General features: G+C 37.1%; 1 long non-coding RNA gene across 6 annotated transcripts in view; it reads left to right on the forward strand.

Annotated features, from left to right (window-relative positions):
* Nucleotides 1-16,944, forward strand: part of LOC132692349 (uncharacterized) — a 202,127-nt gene extending 185,183 nt beyond the window's left edge. For 4 of the 6 annotated variants that reach the window (XR_014137604.1, XR_014137600.1, XR_014137599.1 and 1 more), the window contains 3 exons: nt 12,580-12,687; nt 14,558-14,672; nt 16,400-16,944. This is a non-coding gene — a long non-coding RNA (uncharacterized LOC132692349). Of the gene's footprint in view, nt 1-4,913; nt 5,054-12,579; nt 12,688-13,188; nt 13,506-14,557; nt 14,673-16,399 lie in introns of those variants that run through there. The other 2 variants (XR_014137601.1, XR_014137603.1) reach the window with 2 other exon arrangements.
* Nucleotides 16,945-17,651: the final 707 nt, after the last annotated feature.

The raw sequence follows: 17,651 nt of genomic DNA on the forward strand, positions 1-17,651 counted from the left end.
ATAGACCCTAATATAGGAGAGATATTGTTAAAAAATAATTATAAAAAGGGAAAGAATAAGATGCATGAGAGATAAAAATACAAAAATAATGAAAGTTCAATACCTCCACAAGGATGTTGAAGAGAAGGAAAATGGACACATGTGGGAAAGTTATAAAATCCTACACAGTCACCAGATTTGAATATGACTGTCAAATTCCTGGTGATCAAAATAAAAAGGAAAGCTGGTTAATTGCATCATTTCATATTTGGAGAAAACATGCCAGTTCCTTGAGAGAATTTATTTATGTGAATATTTATATGTGGAACAACGGAAGATGTAAAGGATGATGTCCCCATCAAATTCTCTACAGGGAATTCATCATTGGTTCCTTTAAAAATATCTGTTTATTTGTGTGTGTGTGTGTGTGTGAGAGAGAGAGAGAGAGAGAGAGAGAGAGAGAGAGAATGCACACAGGCAGTTCTTGATCCCACGAACTGTGATATCATCACCTAAGCAAAAATCAAGAATTGAATGTTTAACCAACTAACACAGGTGCGCCTCGTCATTGGTTCTGATGCTGTTTTCAACTAAGCACAAATCAAGGTATGTAAAGTACTTGGTGGAGTCTTGAGAACAGAGGCAGAAAAGATAAGTTGAACCATATGGTGAAGCAATTTGGGTGACAGGGTAAGAGCTTTAGAATTCATTTCATGGTCAATGGGAAAATGGAGTTTGAGGATCAAATGAAAGTGATTATAGCTGATCTCCTGTAGAGTTTAATCTATTAATTATCTGTGAGTAACATCGGAAGAAGACAACCATGGAGACAGGGAGGAAAGGAAACAAACTAATATAATTTCAAGTGCTTATTAGATGCTAAGCATTACTTATGGTAGTTTAAAGAAGTATGACATCACATTTTTAAAAAAACCTATTGATGATCATTTGAGTTTTCTCCTTCATTTTGTAACTATGATGAATTATGTTGATTGATTTTCACAAAGCAACCTTTTATTCCTGCAAGAAACTCACTTAATCATAACATAACTCAAAAAAAAGTCACTTGGCTGGGGCGCCAGGATGGCTCAGCATCCGACTTTGGCTCAGGTCATGATCTCACAGTTCATGGGTTCCAGCCCCGCCTCAGGTTCTGCACTGACAGCTCCGAACCTGGAGCCTGCTTCTGATTCTGTGTCTCCCTCTCTCTCTGCCCCTCTCCCACTTGTGCTCTCTCTGTCAAAAATAAGCAATTAAACATTTGGGAAAAGAGTCACTTGGATCAATTTGCTAATTAATATTTGTTTAGGATCTATGTTTATGAGACAGATTGTCTTGTGCTTATAATATCCTTATAAAACTCAACATCCAAAAATTGAATAATCCAATTAAAATGGGCAAAAGACATGAATGGACATTTTCCCACAGACATATGGATGGCCACATGAAAAGATGCTCAACATCATTCATCATCAGAGAAATACAAATCAAAACTACAATGAGCTATCACCTCACACATATCAGATTGGCTAAAATAAATAATACAAAAAAAAAACAGGGGTTGGCAAGGATGTGGAGAAAGAGCAACCCTCCTCCACCGTTGGTGGGAATGCAAACTGGTGCAGTCACTGTGGAAAACAGCATGGAGGTTCCTCAAAAAGTTAAACATTGAACTATTCTACAATCCAGCAATAGCACTATTAGGTATTTACCCAAAGAATATGAAAATACAAATTAAAGGGGTCCATGTACCCTGATGTTTATAGCAGCATTATCTACAATAGTCAAATTATGGAAACAAAAGCCCAAATGGCCATTGACTGACAAATGGATAAAGAAGATATGGTACACACACACACACACACACACACACACACACACACTGGAAGATTACTCAGACATCAAAAATAATGAAATCTTGCCATTTGCGACTATGTGGATGGAGCTAGAGAGTATTATTACTAAGTGAAATAAGTCACAGAAAAACAAATACCATATGATTTACTCATATGTGGAATTTAAGAAACAAAACAAACAAGCTTAGGGAAGAAAAGAGAGGGAGAAAGAGGCAAACCAAGAAACAGACTCTTAACTATACAGAACAAACTGATGGTTACCAGATGGGAGATGGGTGGGGCATGAGTGAAATAGGTGTTGGGGATTAAGGAGGGCACTTGTGATAAGCACAGGGTGACATAAGGAAGTGTTGAATCACTAAATTGTACACCTAAAGCTAATATTACAGTGCATGTTAACTAACTGGAATTTAAATAAAAACTTAAAAAAATCCTGGATATCTTCTAATGTTTGGTTTATGATGGCTTCATAAAATTAATTGCAAAGTATTTCCTCTTTTTTTATTCTTCGGAAGAGTTTATTCAGATTGGTGCTATTTCTTCCCTAAACGAAGAATTCCTTGCTAGCTATCTGAGTTTGAAGATTCTTTTTGGGAAGGCTTAAAATGTAAAACCTTGTATTGTGAGTAACTTGTTCCGTGAGTGTTCTGCAAGATGAGCAAACAATTTTTTTTTTATTTTTTCTAGCGTTTATTCATTTTTGAGAGACAGACAGAGACAGCGAGTGGGGGAAGGGGCACAGAGAGAGGGAGACACAGAATCCGAAGCAGGCTCCAGGCTCTGAGCTGTCAGCACAGAGTCCAATGCAGGGTTTGAACCCATGAACCGAGCGATCATGACCTGAGCTGAAGTCAGACACTTAACTGATTGAGTCACCCAGGTGCCCCACAAACATTTCTTTTTTTTTTTTTTTTTTTAATTTTTTTTTAACGTTTATTTATTTTTGAGACAGGGAGAGACAGAGCATGAACAGGGGAGGGTCAGAGAGAGGGAGACACAGAATATGAAGCAGGCTCCAGGCTCTGAGCTGTCAGCACAGAGCCTGACGCGGGGCTAGAACTCACAGACCATGAGATCATGACCTGAGCCGAAGTCGGCCGCCTAACTGACTGAGCCACCCAGGCACCCCCCCCCCCCCAACAAACATTTCTAATGAATTTTAACTTGATAAATGAGCAATGTCTTGCAATACAAGTAGTACATGATGCTGAATGTCACATGATTACAACTGAGCCAATGGTTCTTGAAATTTGCTTTCATATGTGAGTGCTTTGGATTACAAACATATTTCTGGAATGAATTATGTTCTCAAAACAAGGTTTTACTGTGTGTCTATATGTGTGTATTTACTTTGTAGATTTCTTGTGTCAGCTTTGGTAAGGTATGTTTTTCTAGGATTTTATACATTTCATTGAAATTACTAATTGTTGGCATACATATATTTTTAATATCCTTTTAATTATCCTTACTTTCTGTAGGGTACATTATGATGCTCCTGGTTTCATATATCATGTGGATAATTTTTACCTTCTTTTTCTTGATCAATCTTCTTGAGATTTATCAGGCTTATTTATCTTACATAGGTTTATTTTTCAAAAGATTAATTTTTGGCTTGTTGATTTTCTCTATTGCAAATATGTTTTTGTTTAGTTAACTTCTGCTGATATCTTTATTATTTCCGTCCTTCAAGCATAATTTGTTGCATTTTTTTGAGACTGATATTTAGATCACTAAATTTCATCTTTTCTAGTAAGTATAAAAAAGGATATGATGTAAGATGTCCTGTATATGCTATTGTAACTATACCCACACGTTTTAATATATCATATTTTTTATCAATTAAAAATATTTTCTAATTTCCATTGTAATTTCTTCTTTGACCCCTCAGTTACTTATATGTATCTGTTCCAAACATTTGTGTTTTTAGAAGTTATTTTTTTGTTAATGAATTCTGCCTCAGTTTTGTTGTGTAAAAAAATATATTCTGAATGATTAAAAGTCTTTGAAATGTACTGGAGCCTACTTCATGGTGAACCATACGGTTGAACTTGGTAAATGTATTCTACATAAGTGTGGAAAAGGATGTGTAAATTGTATTTGTTGGATACAGTGCTCTTGTGCCAATTAGTTCATATTGATTCATCTTGCTGTCCAATCTTCTATACCCTTACCATTTTTTGTCTACTTATGCTATAAGTTACTGAGAAGCATACTCTAGTATCCCAGTATAGTTATAATAAATAATAATACATAAATATATTATGATATATTACATATAATACACATTATGTGATTATATCATATATTATTAATGCTTAGCTATGATTTTTTTTTACTATAATTCTATTTCTTAGAAGAAAACTTAAATCAAACAGTGGGAAGATTAAGTTTATGTCATCAGCGCTCCTGGGTGGCTCAGTCAGTTAAGCGTCTGACTCTTGATTCTGGTTCAGGTCATGAGCTTACGGTGAGCTTGTGAGATCAAGCCCCACATCAGGATCTGTGCTGACAGAATGTAGCCTACTTGGGATTCTCTCTCCCCTTTTCTCTGCCCCTCCCCCACTTATGCTCACTCTCTCTCTCTCTCTCTCTCAAATATATATAAATAAACATAAAAAAGTTTATGTCATCATGCATTAACTGTATACAGTTACAATACAAATTTTAAGCCAAGTTTTGGGGAGGCTACAGTTACCCCCTCTGTAATAGAATAAGGTTTATTGTGAACTTTAGCCTAGATATCAACCAGGCATGATCTTGAGACAACAGTCAGAAAGCTTTGGGATTTCTGAAGTGGCTACTTCCCTTGTATCAAGGTGAAAAAATTATGGAGAAGGCCCATGCTTTTGGAAAGGCAGCAGAAAGCCCTGACCTGCTGGGGAGGGGGCAATCCTTAAGTTTTCAGGTATGAATGGAACTACAGGAATGGTCTTGGCTCCTAGGGTGATCTTCCTTCCCCTTTACCCTGTAACACAGCCTCTCTCTGACAAGGTTTGGGCTCTATTAATATGCAGCTAAGTGCATGGGAGAAAGTCTGAACTCAGTTGACTTTCAAAATACTGTGTTCTTTTTTTAAAGGAACCGAAGAAACACAGCAGGTTCCCTTGGAATCAGCTTCTGGCCCCGTGTCACATGGAATAGCTCTCCATCAGTGGACGGCAGGGAGCCAAAACCTGCACCGAGGGGCGAGCAATAAAATAAAAATCATATTTTCAAGATTTCTCTTCCCTGCTACCCTGGGTCATATTTGATTAATGGACTGCATTTATTTTAAAGGTGTGATTGCACACACGTTACCTATGCTGTGCCACTGTGCACTTGGCAGCGAGAAAGCTCGTTATGAATTCTGAAAATGCAGCAAGATGTTAGCGCCTCATTAATATGCCTAGGTGCAGATATCTGTCTTTTGTTTTATAATGCTATTTCATTTATATAGTGCCAGCACTTGACGGATATAAGAGACTCCATCCCCAGCTAGAGAGATTCCTAAATAAAACTAGCAAGTTATTGCAGAAGTAATCAGACAGAGCAAAGGAGTTCAGGTTTTTGTGTCTCTCTCTATATGAGGCCAGTTCTTGAGTTTCATTTCAAATGTCTCTCCATGTGGACTCACTTAACTTGTTCCTTTCTTCTCTCACTGACAGCAAATACACCTGTTTTTACTTTTCTTTCTTTTTCCTCCCTTAATTCGGTTTAATCTGAAAATGCAGTTCGCTGCTATTTTGGTTCCACCAGCTTGAAAGCAGGCTCAAGAAAGTAAAACCTCATGGGGAATAGGGCCAAGCTGCTTGTACACATTGCTGTGTATAGAGATGGGCCACCCCAAAAGTGGGGTGGCTTATGATGAGACTCAGTGGCCTAACTGCCATGAAGAAACGGGACATATGGAGTCATTTGAATTATCTTGAAGTCATCATTTCGCTACCCTACTCCTAACCATCTTGAACAGGAAAAACTCAAACTCCTTGGGACCACATGCAGAACATTCAAGGCCCCAGCCCACCTTTGTAGCCACAATCCTGTACCTTCACTTCAGACACATAAAGCTCCTTGCTACTTTCCAAGGCACTGTCTTGCTCTGTACTGTTTCCCTCCTCTTTGCCAGCACACAATTTCCTCCTTCAGTCTGCAACACATTTCCTCTCCTCTGCTTGGTGACTTCTTTCTAGGAATTTGCTCTTCTGTGAAATCATAAATCCCCATGTGGAGTTGTCCTCTATCTTTTCCATGTTTCTGTTTTACCTTGATAGAATAGGTATTAAAATGTCACTTACACTGAAAAACAGAAAAAAAAAATGCATCAGGAACTTTGACCTTGAGAAGCTGTATGACTTCTTAAACCTTTGTAGCTTCGTGCCTATTACTTACTAACCCATTTTTCTGATAATAAATAAGAACAAATCCCTTTGAAAATCACTTACATCATACAATAAATTCTTTTTTTTATTTTTTGAGACAGAGAGAGAGAGAGAAAGAGAGAGAGAGTGAGGGGCAGAAAGAGAGGGAGACAGAGAATCCAAAGCAGGCTCTGCACTGAGAGTACATAGCCCAATGTGGAGCTCGAATTCACGAACCGGGAGATCATGACCTGAACCAAAATCAAGAGTCAGACCGCTTAACCCACTGAGCCACCCAGGCGCTCCTACAGTAAATTCTTTATATGTCTCTAATCTTACTAGACTATGGTTGCCTGCAGGAGAAAGACTGTGCTTATTGTTTTTGCATCTCCAGTGCCCTAGCACAGAGTCTGGAAACAATAAGTTTTAAATAAATATATATATTGTGTGTGCCATGGCTGTGGGAACAGAACACATCCTTCGGCTCAGGTCATGGTCTCATTGTTCGTGAGTTCCAGCCCCAGGAGCAGGCTCTCTGCTGTCAACACAGAGTCCACTTCACATACTCCGTGCTCCTCTCTTTCTGCCCCTCCCCTGCTCACACACTCTCTCTTTCTCTCTCAAAAATAAATACATCTTTTGGGATGAGCATTGGGTGTTGTATGGAAACCAATTTGACAATAAATTTCAGATATTAAAAAAAATAAAATAAAATAAAATATAAATAAATAAATAAATAAATAATAAAATCATTTAAAAATTATATAAAAAAGAAATATTGGACTACGTATTTGAGATCATGGGAAATTCCGTATGAACAGAGGAATCCCTCAATATCACCCCACAAGTTACTGAATTGAAACTTGTTGTTGTCAGTTCCCCCCCCTTTCCAAAGGCTAGGTGGGAACAGTTCTTCTAGCAATAACTGTAGCAATTCTACTGCTGAGATAAGGGGTCTTAAGCTGGAGTCCCCGGGCAGGCACTGTTTACCTGAAGGCTCACTAGTCACAAAGAGCTCTAAAATGCGTTCATTTGGCCTATCCTATGTTTTAAAAAAATGAATTAGTTATTAACATTAAAAGTCTGAAGATTTCACATAAAGATGTGAATTACAATCTTTTAGAGAAGAAGACCCACGGTGGTGCCACAGTGTCACATGGCAAAAATCAGATGGACATGTGCTGTCCCCATGTGCCAGAGACCTACCCTTCTCATCTCACCTGGCTTTCCCACTGTGTTAAAAGCCTCATGTCCATTGAGATTGTGTGGAGATTCAGTCCGTGCGAACTCACAAGCATTTCTGAAAGGACAGGGTCCTTAGATTTCTTCAGAATTCCAAGGAGGGATATGAGCCTAAGTAGGCTAAAACTAAGTGAACTTATTTGGATAAAAACACACATAGAAGGCTGTTGAGCCAAGAGAAGATTACTAAGATAAAACAGATCATAAAGTCATAAGTGAACGAGATTCATCATTTGTCAGTGACTCTGAGTGATTGGGTGGGAAATCAAGTGGGTTTTGAGTGGTGGATAGAGTTTTGTTATCATTACATGACTGATGTAGCTAAACACACACACACCGCACCCTGCAAATACATGTTCTTTTTTTAAAATGTTTATTTATGGGGGAGGGGAAGAGAGGGAAAGAGAGGGAGGGAATCCCAAGCAGGCTCCATGCTGTCAGGGCAGAGCCTGTGAGCACATGACCTGAGCTGAAATCAAGATTCGGACGCTCTGACTGAGCCACCCAGGCATCCCACAAATACACTTTCTAATGAAAAAAAAAAAAAAAAAAAACATAGCAAATATTGAAAATGCCACTCCAGTGATTTTAAATATTCTCAGTGAATACCTGAATGAGTGAATATGACTAAGATTAGGGTGATCCATAGAGTAATTACATAATTCAAGTCCATTGTAGATAATTATCCAAATTACAAATGACTCTGGAATTCCCATTTTCCTAAATTTGATCTTGATTTTGGAGTGGCAACCTCTTGCTGTTGATTGAGCACAGTTTAATTCCACTCATCCTGCTAGTTTTACTATTATTAAGGACAGCCTTTTAAATATAAGACTGAAATTGGCTTATTGTGTTTTATCATTGCTTTCTAGCTTAACAGGAGAATCCCTCTTTATTTCCCATCTCTGAACATTCATATTTATATTTATTCATTTTTAACTTTATTTATTTATTTTGAGAGAGAGAGAGCAGGGAGGGGCAGAGGAAGAGCGAGAGTGAGAGCGAGAGCGAGAAAGAGAGAGAGAGAGAGAGAGAGAGAGAGAGAGAGAGAGAGAGAATCCCTAGCAGGCTCGACACAGTCAGTGCTGAGCTTGATGGGGGGGCTCAGACTCACCAACTATGAGATCATGACCTGACTGAAACCAAGAGTCGGACACTTAACCTATTGAGCCACCCAGGAGTCCCATCTCTGAACATTTTTAAGGAGTATAATATATTACTAATTTGGGGTCTATTTGATCTTCCCAGTTTTTATTTAAGTTACATAATGCAAGAAAGACAAATTTTATTCTTTGTTTTCTGAGAGTTCTACTTACTAGAGATTTTGGTAAGTGAATGTCTCTCATTGAATTAAAACATAGTAATGATTTAGATAGAGATTTAAAACCTGCTTTACTCTCTACCTATAGTTAGATAAATCCTAAGTACTAGATATGAAAAGTAAATTCTATTTGAAAGAAAAGATGATTGAACACATTCTTCACCAACTTGTCTCATTATTAGAAAATCTTTACTGCTATAAAATTCTTCCTTGTAACAAAACAGGAATCGTTCATGCCAAAGATAAAGCTCATTTTCTTATCCATTTATAAATAGTGTATGTGATCCTGTCATGATGTCATCTGTATCAGTTGCAAAAAAAAAAGTAAGAATACAGCTAGAAATTTCTTAAGTTAAAGAAAAATTCCTGGAGGACTGAATTCAAAGGCTTAAGAAATGTTAAGTATAAAATGGAAGATGTCAAGTAGATGCTTTACCGGCAATACTTACTTCATTTGATTTCAAACACTTAGAGCAAGTCAAAAAATCAAAAGATATTTATTGCTGGCTTGGAGTTACATAAAATAACAGCATGACTTGGATATGATTTTGATTGAGTTTTCTTGGAGATATATAATGTAGTTTTATGGCAAATTTGGTAATGGAAGTTGTCAAGTGACAATGAAATAGTCTATTAATTCTTATTAAGTTTACCATGCCTATCTCAGAAGATGGCATGATAGTATATGCTTTGTAATACATATTCATTGGGGCTTTGTATAGAAGCTATTATTAGATGTTGGAAAAAGTTGCTACTCTATCTAACACTCTTCCCAATGAGATTGTTATTAAATTGAGGCATATTCTGCCACCAAAATCCTTAACAGCTCTTTCACCTTAAAATATTGATTACAAAATGGCAAGTGGTTTGCAGAGGCTAGACATGTGCTCTGTTGTCCCATGGTGGTCCTTTCAGATAGTGCCCTTCAGAGGTCACCTAATGGAACCCCTGAGAATTCCGTGGCAGTATCAGCTCGTGTAGATGCAAGCCACTTAATATATTTCATCAAATCTAATACTTCATCAATTATAAGCCACACTAATGGTTTATGTTCCATTAAGGAATAAAAGATGCTGCCAATTAAACTAAGACCCGCCACTGATTATAAGGCATTTCTGATTTCAGTCAGATATGTTAAAACGTGAAAAGAAAATATATCTTCAAATGATAGGGAAAGTTATTAGCTATAGTCTTTGAGTTCTTTATTCCCAGGGCCTCTCACTTCCCCTCCTGAGTCATACAGTTTTGGAAAATGGTAATATGGCCATGTGTATTTGGAATAACTGGCGATGTAGAGTGTGCTTTTCTGTGTAACTGTTAACCTGGAAAAAATAACCGGTCACTTACTTAAAAATACATTTTTCAGTCTGAAATATTTTCCAGAAAGGTGTTGACTAAAGTCAGGCTTGTGTATAAGATGTTTTGAACAGTAGGACTTTTCTCCATCTGTCGCCAGTTTAGACTTTGGTTGTTTAGAGGCTGTAGATCTTTCTTCAGGAGTCCCGAGAGGCCCCCAGAGCCCTTGGACTGTTGCATTTAACTACATCTACATGGTCGCACAAGAAGCTATGTAGGCATGTTGTGTCTCTAAATGATGCAAAATACTGCTACAAAATTAAATACAAGTTATTTAATCTTTTTTTTTTTTAACGTTTATTTATTTTTGAGACAGAGAGAGACAGAGCATGAATGGGGGAGGGGCAGAGAGAGAGGGAGACACAGAATCGGAAGCAGGCTCCAGGCTCTGAGCCATCAGCCCAGAGCCCAACAAGGGGCTCGAACTCACGGACCGCGAGATCGTGACCTGAGCTGAAGTCGGACGCTTAACCGACTGAGCCACCCAGGCGCCCCTAATCTTAATCTCATAATATTCATGACAACCTGTGAAGTAGATACTACTAGTATGTCTGCAGATGAAATTGAGGATTAAGAAATCCTTACGTGTTCGTGCTATGCAATTAGAAACTGGTGAACCCAAGATCCCAACCGAGTTTTGTCATCATCCAAAGATAGTTGTTTTTTTAATCACTCGGATGCCTCTCTCAGACACATCACGTTTTTATTTTTTATATGTATTCCATTACATTGTTTTATTTATTTAGTTTTACTCAAATTTGTTCTGGTAGTGCACCTTCCCTCCTTCACACATACATCATCCTACACCAAATTATATACAGATGGAAGAAAGGTAAGATAGAAAGAAAGGAGGGGATGAGAGTTTTTATGCTATCAAGTGGTTTTAACTATACACTAGAAGGCAGGAGTTTTAGGTTTGATTTTTCTGCTCCTATGTTAATTTTGGTTAATTAAGTTCTTAAGAAGCTTCAGTTTACCATGAAATGAGTGATTCTTTGTAACGGTTTAGATAAGCAGGTGTTCCACCCCACTCTCTTTTTTCTTTTCCTCTGTTGCATCAAATAAATGCCTTTATTTGGAAGGAAGCAAGAAGCAAACTTAGGCCTACTGCTATTGATCCTTTAGTGTTTTTCTAATGTCTTTATTTTACAGAGTGTGCAATCAGAGATGTAGGAATCTACCCAAAATCCAACGAGTAGTATTGGATGTGAGGAAAATGAGCACTAGTAAATGATATAGTTTGTGAAATGTCAAGGTACAGAATTTGGATGATACCAGTCCCAAAAAGTTAATGACAATATGCTCATCCTTTTAATGGAAACATTCCTAGGAGGCTCCTGGCTACATAATCCATCATACTGCAGGAGACTTGCTGACTTATACTTTGTGACGGGCCAGTGAGAAAAATATACAAACTCATACACCAATGTTGCAAATCAATTCTGCCGCAAAGTGGAAATAACTCTTGTACCAATAAGCAGTAAGATCTACGGGGGGAAAATCCTTTTCTGTATTTCCAACTTGCAGATAGAAAAAGAAGCCATCAATCATGCTGGAGAGCTTCCATTTCAGGGCTGTTGTTCTTAAAGACAAACCAGATGAAATCCGACAAGACCAGAATATGCAAAGGCCTTTGGATTTTTCCAGTCTTGGTGCAGGAAGGAAACAAGGAGAAGCAAGACATTCCCTCTTTTTCTTCTACATGTGAAACTTGGAGTCCAGCAAAGCTGCATACAGAGGCTCCATTTATTGTCAAAATGACTAATTAATCACTTCACAAATGGCTATTAATCATACATTAATGAGATAATCTCTTTGCTATGGTAAATAGAGGTTCTGTGGAAATCCTTTCTCCTTGGTACCCGGAGCAAGCCAAAAGCATGCAGAACTCAATTAATCTTGGAGCAGCATGGGGTGTTTGAAACCGCTCACAGTTTGAAAAGAAGCAAATAGCAAAGACATTTAAACTGTCCATATTTCACTGTGTAAATTCAGAAGCACTTAATCATCCCCTACACATTCTTTTGTTCCCTTTCTTTCTCTGTCATGTTATAACTGTGTTTTAAGCCTCCCCCATTTCTTTCCCCAAACTTGGTACACTGAAGTACAAACCAAAAAGATTGGGGCTTCTAAAAACTGATTCTCAGTCCTCTTGGATAAACAGACAGTGAGTAGAAAAAACAGGCATAGAGATATGATAGTCCAGCAAAAGAACGCCTATATCTAGTTGCATAAATTATAACTTGAATGCCATCGCTTACTTACTAAGCAACATTTACGTTAGAATTTTATTTCTGATTCCAGATTTCCAGATGACCTAGGGAGGGAGAGTTATGACATGTGACTCAGTTAAATTCTGTATGAACAAAAGCCTCCATTTTTTATGATTGAGCACTTCAGTTCATTTAACAGACATCTACTGGGTATTTACTCTGTACCAGGCACTAAGGATACAAATACAAATCAGTTTTATTTCTCTCCCTCACAGAGCTCATGGTATAGCGATAGAAATGAACTGCTGTTTGCCCAAAGGGGGTAAAGGAAGTGAGAAGAGCCAGTGTGAGGCATGAACACACGAAAGAGCATGATGTGTTAGGTAAGTTGATGGTTAAGTAATCAAGGAATGCTAGATATTGGCTCTCTGGGGAGGAGGCTGAATATAAGTAGGGATTGATGTTGGAAAGGAGGTTGCGGCCAGATTGTGAAGAATATGGTCCACCATTCTAAATGCACTGGGAAGTGACTAGAAGTTTTTGCTCAGGGAACTGACATGATTTGTGTCAGAACTTTGAGCCCAAGGCCATACCTGATAAAAACTTACATGTCTTGGAAAGGGTCTGAGCAGATTTTGCACATGGGAGGGACATGACTAACTACACCCACGAGGGCTGATTGCAATGAATTTATTAATGGCCCCAATTCTTCCCCACTCCCTGGATCCACACCCTGTTCACCATCAAATTTTGCAGTGTCCTTCCTCCCTCTGTGGGCTGGGTTCCTGCCCTGTGGTCACATGATTTATTGGCATGTTGTCATTTCTCGCTCATTCTAAAATAAAGTTTTAACTCCAGTTACCTCCTTCCTTTTGCCCACTCAGGCTGTATTTGGATATCAAAACATGGTCAGCTGCCCAAGCTTCAGTGGGCTCTGGAGGAAAAAGGAATGTGCTCTGGGGTGTCACTAATGGAGGATGCAGAGGAGGAAAAGGGTACCTCAAGTCTGGTTCCAATTCTCCATCAGCGATGGCTGTCGCTCATTTTGCTGTCTAATAGTCTAAGAACACATACATTTAGCTACTGAAAAAAAAAAAGGATTCTTTTCTCAAGATTACTTAGTCTCAAGAATCCTGAAATTTATATGTTATTTCTTCCAAAATAAAAACCTTGGCCTTATTATACTAAATAGCAATTTGTCTCTTTCCTGGGCCTGGGTTACATTTACAAATTCTCTTGCTCTAATTGAAAATTTTTCCTGTGAACCATATGAGACAAATGTAACCAATTAAACACAATTTCTCTGATTCTTAAAAAATGTCCTGCTTAAAAAGGGAATCCTACAGATTGGAATTGCCGCCCACAAGAAGGTCATCTTTTCTCTCCTAGCAATTATTTTCCATGTGAAAGCAAGGAAAGTGTCCTTTTAAAAAGGTAGCCACCACTCACAAGATCTCAGCTTCAATTGTTGAGAGAGATGGGGCACCTGGATGGCTCAGTCGGTTAAGCATCGCCTTTGGCTCAGGTCATGATCTCACCATTCGCGGGCCCTGTGTCAGGCTCTGTACTGACAGTTCAGAGTCTGTGGCCTGCTTCGGATTCTGTGTCCCCCTCTCTCTCTACCCCTCCCCCGCTTTGTACTCTCTCTGTCTCTCAAAAATAAATAAACATCAAAAAAATTTTTTAAATAAAAAAAAAAAAAATGTCCTGCTTAGTTGTGGAGGAGTGTTGGGTGGGGAGTATTTGGTGCATCTCTTAGCTTTTCCTTATTTTTTCCTCCCTCCATTTTTTTTACTTTAAATGCAAAAGGAACACATAGAAAGGGGTTTTCTGTATTTTTCAAAAAAATTAACTTTAAAAGGTATAGTTCATATACAATAAAATGCACTCATTTTAAAATGTACATTTGATGAGTTTTGACAAATGACTCATCCACGTAACTACCATCATAATCATTATACAGTATACTTCCATCACCTGAAAAGTTTCCTTGTGCCCCACCTCATGCAGTTTCTAGCCCCAAACCCTAGCCCCAGGCAACCACTGATCTGCTGTCCATGCAGATTAGATTTATATTTTCTAGCATCTCATTAAATGGAAACCTACATTACATACACTTGCATCTGATATTCTTGTTTAGCATAATGACTTTGAGATATTGTATAAGCCCATTTTTTGTAACTGTTGATTAGTTTTCATTTTTTTTTTTTTTATGTACAATAATTTGTTCATTCACCTGTCTGGATATTCCAGTTTGGAGCTATTGTGAATATGGCTCCTATGGACATTTATATGCAAGTCTTTGTATGGACATATGTTTTCATTTCACTTGGGTAAATACCAAAGAGAAGAATTGCTGGGTCACATGGTAAGTGTATGTCTAATTTTATAAGAAACTGCCTAATTGTTTTCAAAGTAGATGTACAGTTTTCAATTCTTATCAGTGTGTATAAGAATTTGTTTCTCCACATCCCCACCAACATTTGGTATTGCCAGTCTGTTGAATGTTAGCCATTCTTTAAGCTGTGTGCTGGGATCTTATTGAACCTGAATATCCCTAACAACTAATGATACTGAACCTGTTTTCATGAACTTACATGAATTTGTATATTGTTTTGGTGAAATGTTTGTTAAAATATTTTCCTATTATTTAAAAAGTCAGGTTGTTTGCCTTCCTAACAGTTCTTTTTATATTCTGGAAATGAGAAGATATCCTTTATTGGGGCTCCTGGGTGGCTCAGTTGGTTAAGCATCCAACTTCAGCTCGGGCCATGATCTCACGGTTTGTGGGTTTGAACCCTGCGTCAGGCTGTGTGCTGACAGCTCGGAGACTGGAGCCTGCTTCAGATTCTGTGTCTCCCTCTCTCTCTGCCCGTCCCCTGCTCATGCTCATGCTCTGTCTCAAAAATAAATAAAACATTTAAAAAAAATTTTTAAAAAGAAGATATCCTTTATGAAATACATTTTTTTTGCTAATATTACTTCATGGTCTGTGGTTTGCTTTCTATTATATTAACAATGTTTATTAGAAAGAAAAATTTATTTTTGATGAAATGCAATACATTAATTTTTCTTATAGTTTATTTTTTTGTACCTTAAGAAATTTTTATGTAACCCTATTTTTCTAGAAATTTAATAGTTTTATACCTAACATTTAGGTTTATGATTCATTTTGAATCAACTTTTGCATATGGTATGAGGTATGAGTCAAACATCATATTTTTTTGTATATGGCTATTCAATTTTGCCTGCACCTTTTGTTGAAAGGAAAGTCTTTTTCTTTTCTTTTTTTTTTTTTTTTAAAGGAGTGTCCTTTTCTGATCTAAACTACATTGACATTTTTGTTAAAAATCCATTAACCATGTACATGTGTGTGGTCAATTCTGGACTCCCTATTCCATTTCATTAAATTTTATTCTTGCCTCAAAGCTGTTGCTTTATAGTATGTCTTAAAATCAGTCCTCCAACTTTATTCTTCTTTTGTAAAATTGTTTTAACTTTTCTAAATACACTGCATTCCCATATATTTATAAAAGTTAGCTTGTCAAATTCTACACACACACAAAAACCCAGAAAACAAAAAACTGAGATTTTGACTGTATTCTATTGAATCTGTAGATCAATCTCAGGAGAATTAACACGTTAACAACATTTGGACTTCTGTCCCGGAACAAAATATATCTCCATTTATTTAGGACTTTTAAAATTTCTCTCAGTAATGTATTATAGTTTTCAGTATTTCTGAAACTATGTATCTCTCCATATTTCATGTTTTTAATGCTATGTAAATGATAATATATTTTCATTTCTACTTTTTAATATAAACATAATATATTAAATATAAAATATAAAGTTTTTATTAACAAACTTTGTTAGAATAGTTTTAGACTTACAGAAAAATTGAGCAGATATTACAGAGACATCCTATATATAACACTACCCCTCCCCCAACAGTTTCTTATTATTAACATCTTATATTGATATGGTACATTTAGCATAGTTAATGAACCAATATTGACACATTATTATTCATTGAAATCTCTAGTTTATTGAGATTTCCTTAGTTTTTACATAATGTTCTTTTTTCTGTTTCAGGATCTATAGAGTATACTACATTGCATTTACTTGTCATATCTGAGGCTCCTCTTAGCTATGACAGTTTCTTGGACTTTCCTCATTTTTGATGACCTTGACAGTTTTGAGGAATACTGGTTGAATATATTGTAGGATGCCTCTCTATTAGAATTTGTCTGAAGACTTTTCATGATTAGACTGGGATTATGGGTTTTAGAGAGGAAGACCACAATGGTAAGTTGCCATTTACATCACATCATATTGTTGAAATCAGAAACAGATGGAGAACAGCATTGAGAATTCCCTACATGGACAAAACTAGTTTGGTCACACAAACCAAACTTAAATTTCTTATTTTGCAAGACTAACTTGACCTGGGTCTTTTCTTCCCTACGCTTCTGAAAATTCTAAGCAAAACTTGAACTGTTTCCCAAGGTTGATATGAGGTAACCAATGACCAATTCCTTATTATTTAAGAAAACTCCAATGTTAACTAATCACCATGAAGAATAAATAGTCACTGTCTTCCCACTATATAAAGGTGCTTTATAACAGTATAATCCTGAGCCTCGATCCATGTTTTGGTTGGAGGGCACCCAGTTTGCAAACTGTCTTTTTGGTTGTGTGCACAATAAACTTTTACTAATTGCTAATTTGGTGTTTCACTGGTTTTACTTTGGCTATTTCTGAACTTTTAACAATATCAAGTGTACCTACTGCGAATGTGATTTGTGACTATGTTGACCTTGTTCACCTGGCTGAGTGTTCATCAGTTTTTTCCACTATAAAATTACTATTTTTTTAAATACCTTTTCCTATAATCTACTTTTCAGAGGTAAGTCACTATGCACAGCACATACTTAAGGGGTGGTAAGATATGGCACCCCTACTTTAGGGTAGAGTCTCTATATAATTTATTTGGAATGCTTGTGTAAGGGAGATTTGTCTCTTCTTCCCCACTTGTTAATTTATTCAATCATTTATGTTACTAAAGACTCATGGGTATTTATTTTATGCTTTGAGGTATAATCCAACACTATTTAATTCAATTTTTGCTCAAATTATTCCAGCTTTGGCCATTGGGAGTTCCTTCAGTTGGTTCCCATGGCTCTTTGACATACACCCATCAATTTTTTGTTTGTTTTTGAGCACCTTCTTACTTTCTGGCCCTACAAGGTGCTCAAGGCTCATCTTGTATATTTGTTGCCCCAGTACTAGAGTCAGCCATTTTGCCAAGGAGAATAGATTCTGGTTTTGTTTTGTTTTGTTTTGT

Source organism: Panthera onca, chromosome B1 (genome assembly GCF_046562875.1).
Source record: "Panthera onca isolate mPanOnc1 chromosome B1, mPanOnc1 haplotype 2, whole genome shotgun sequence".
NCBI lineage: Eukaryota > Metazoa > Chordata > Mammalia > Carnivora > Felidae > Panthera > Panthera onca.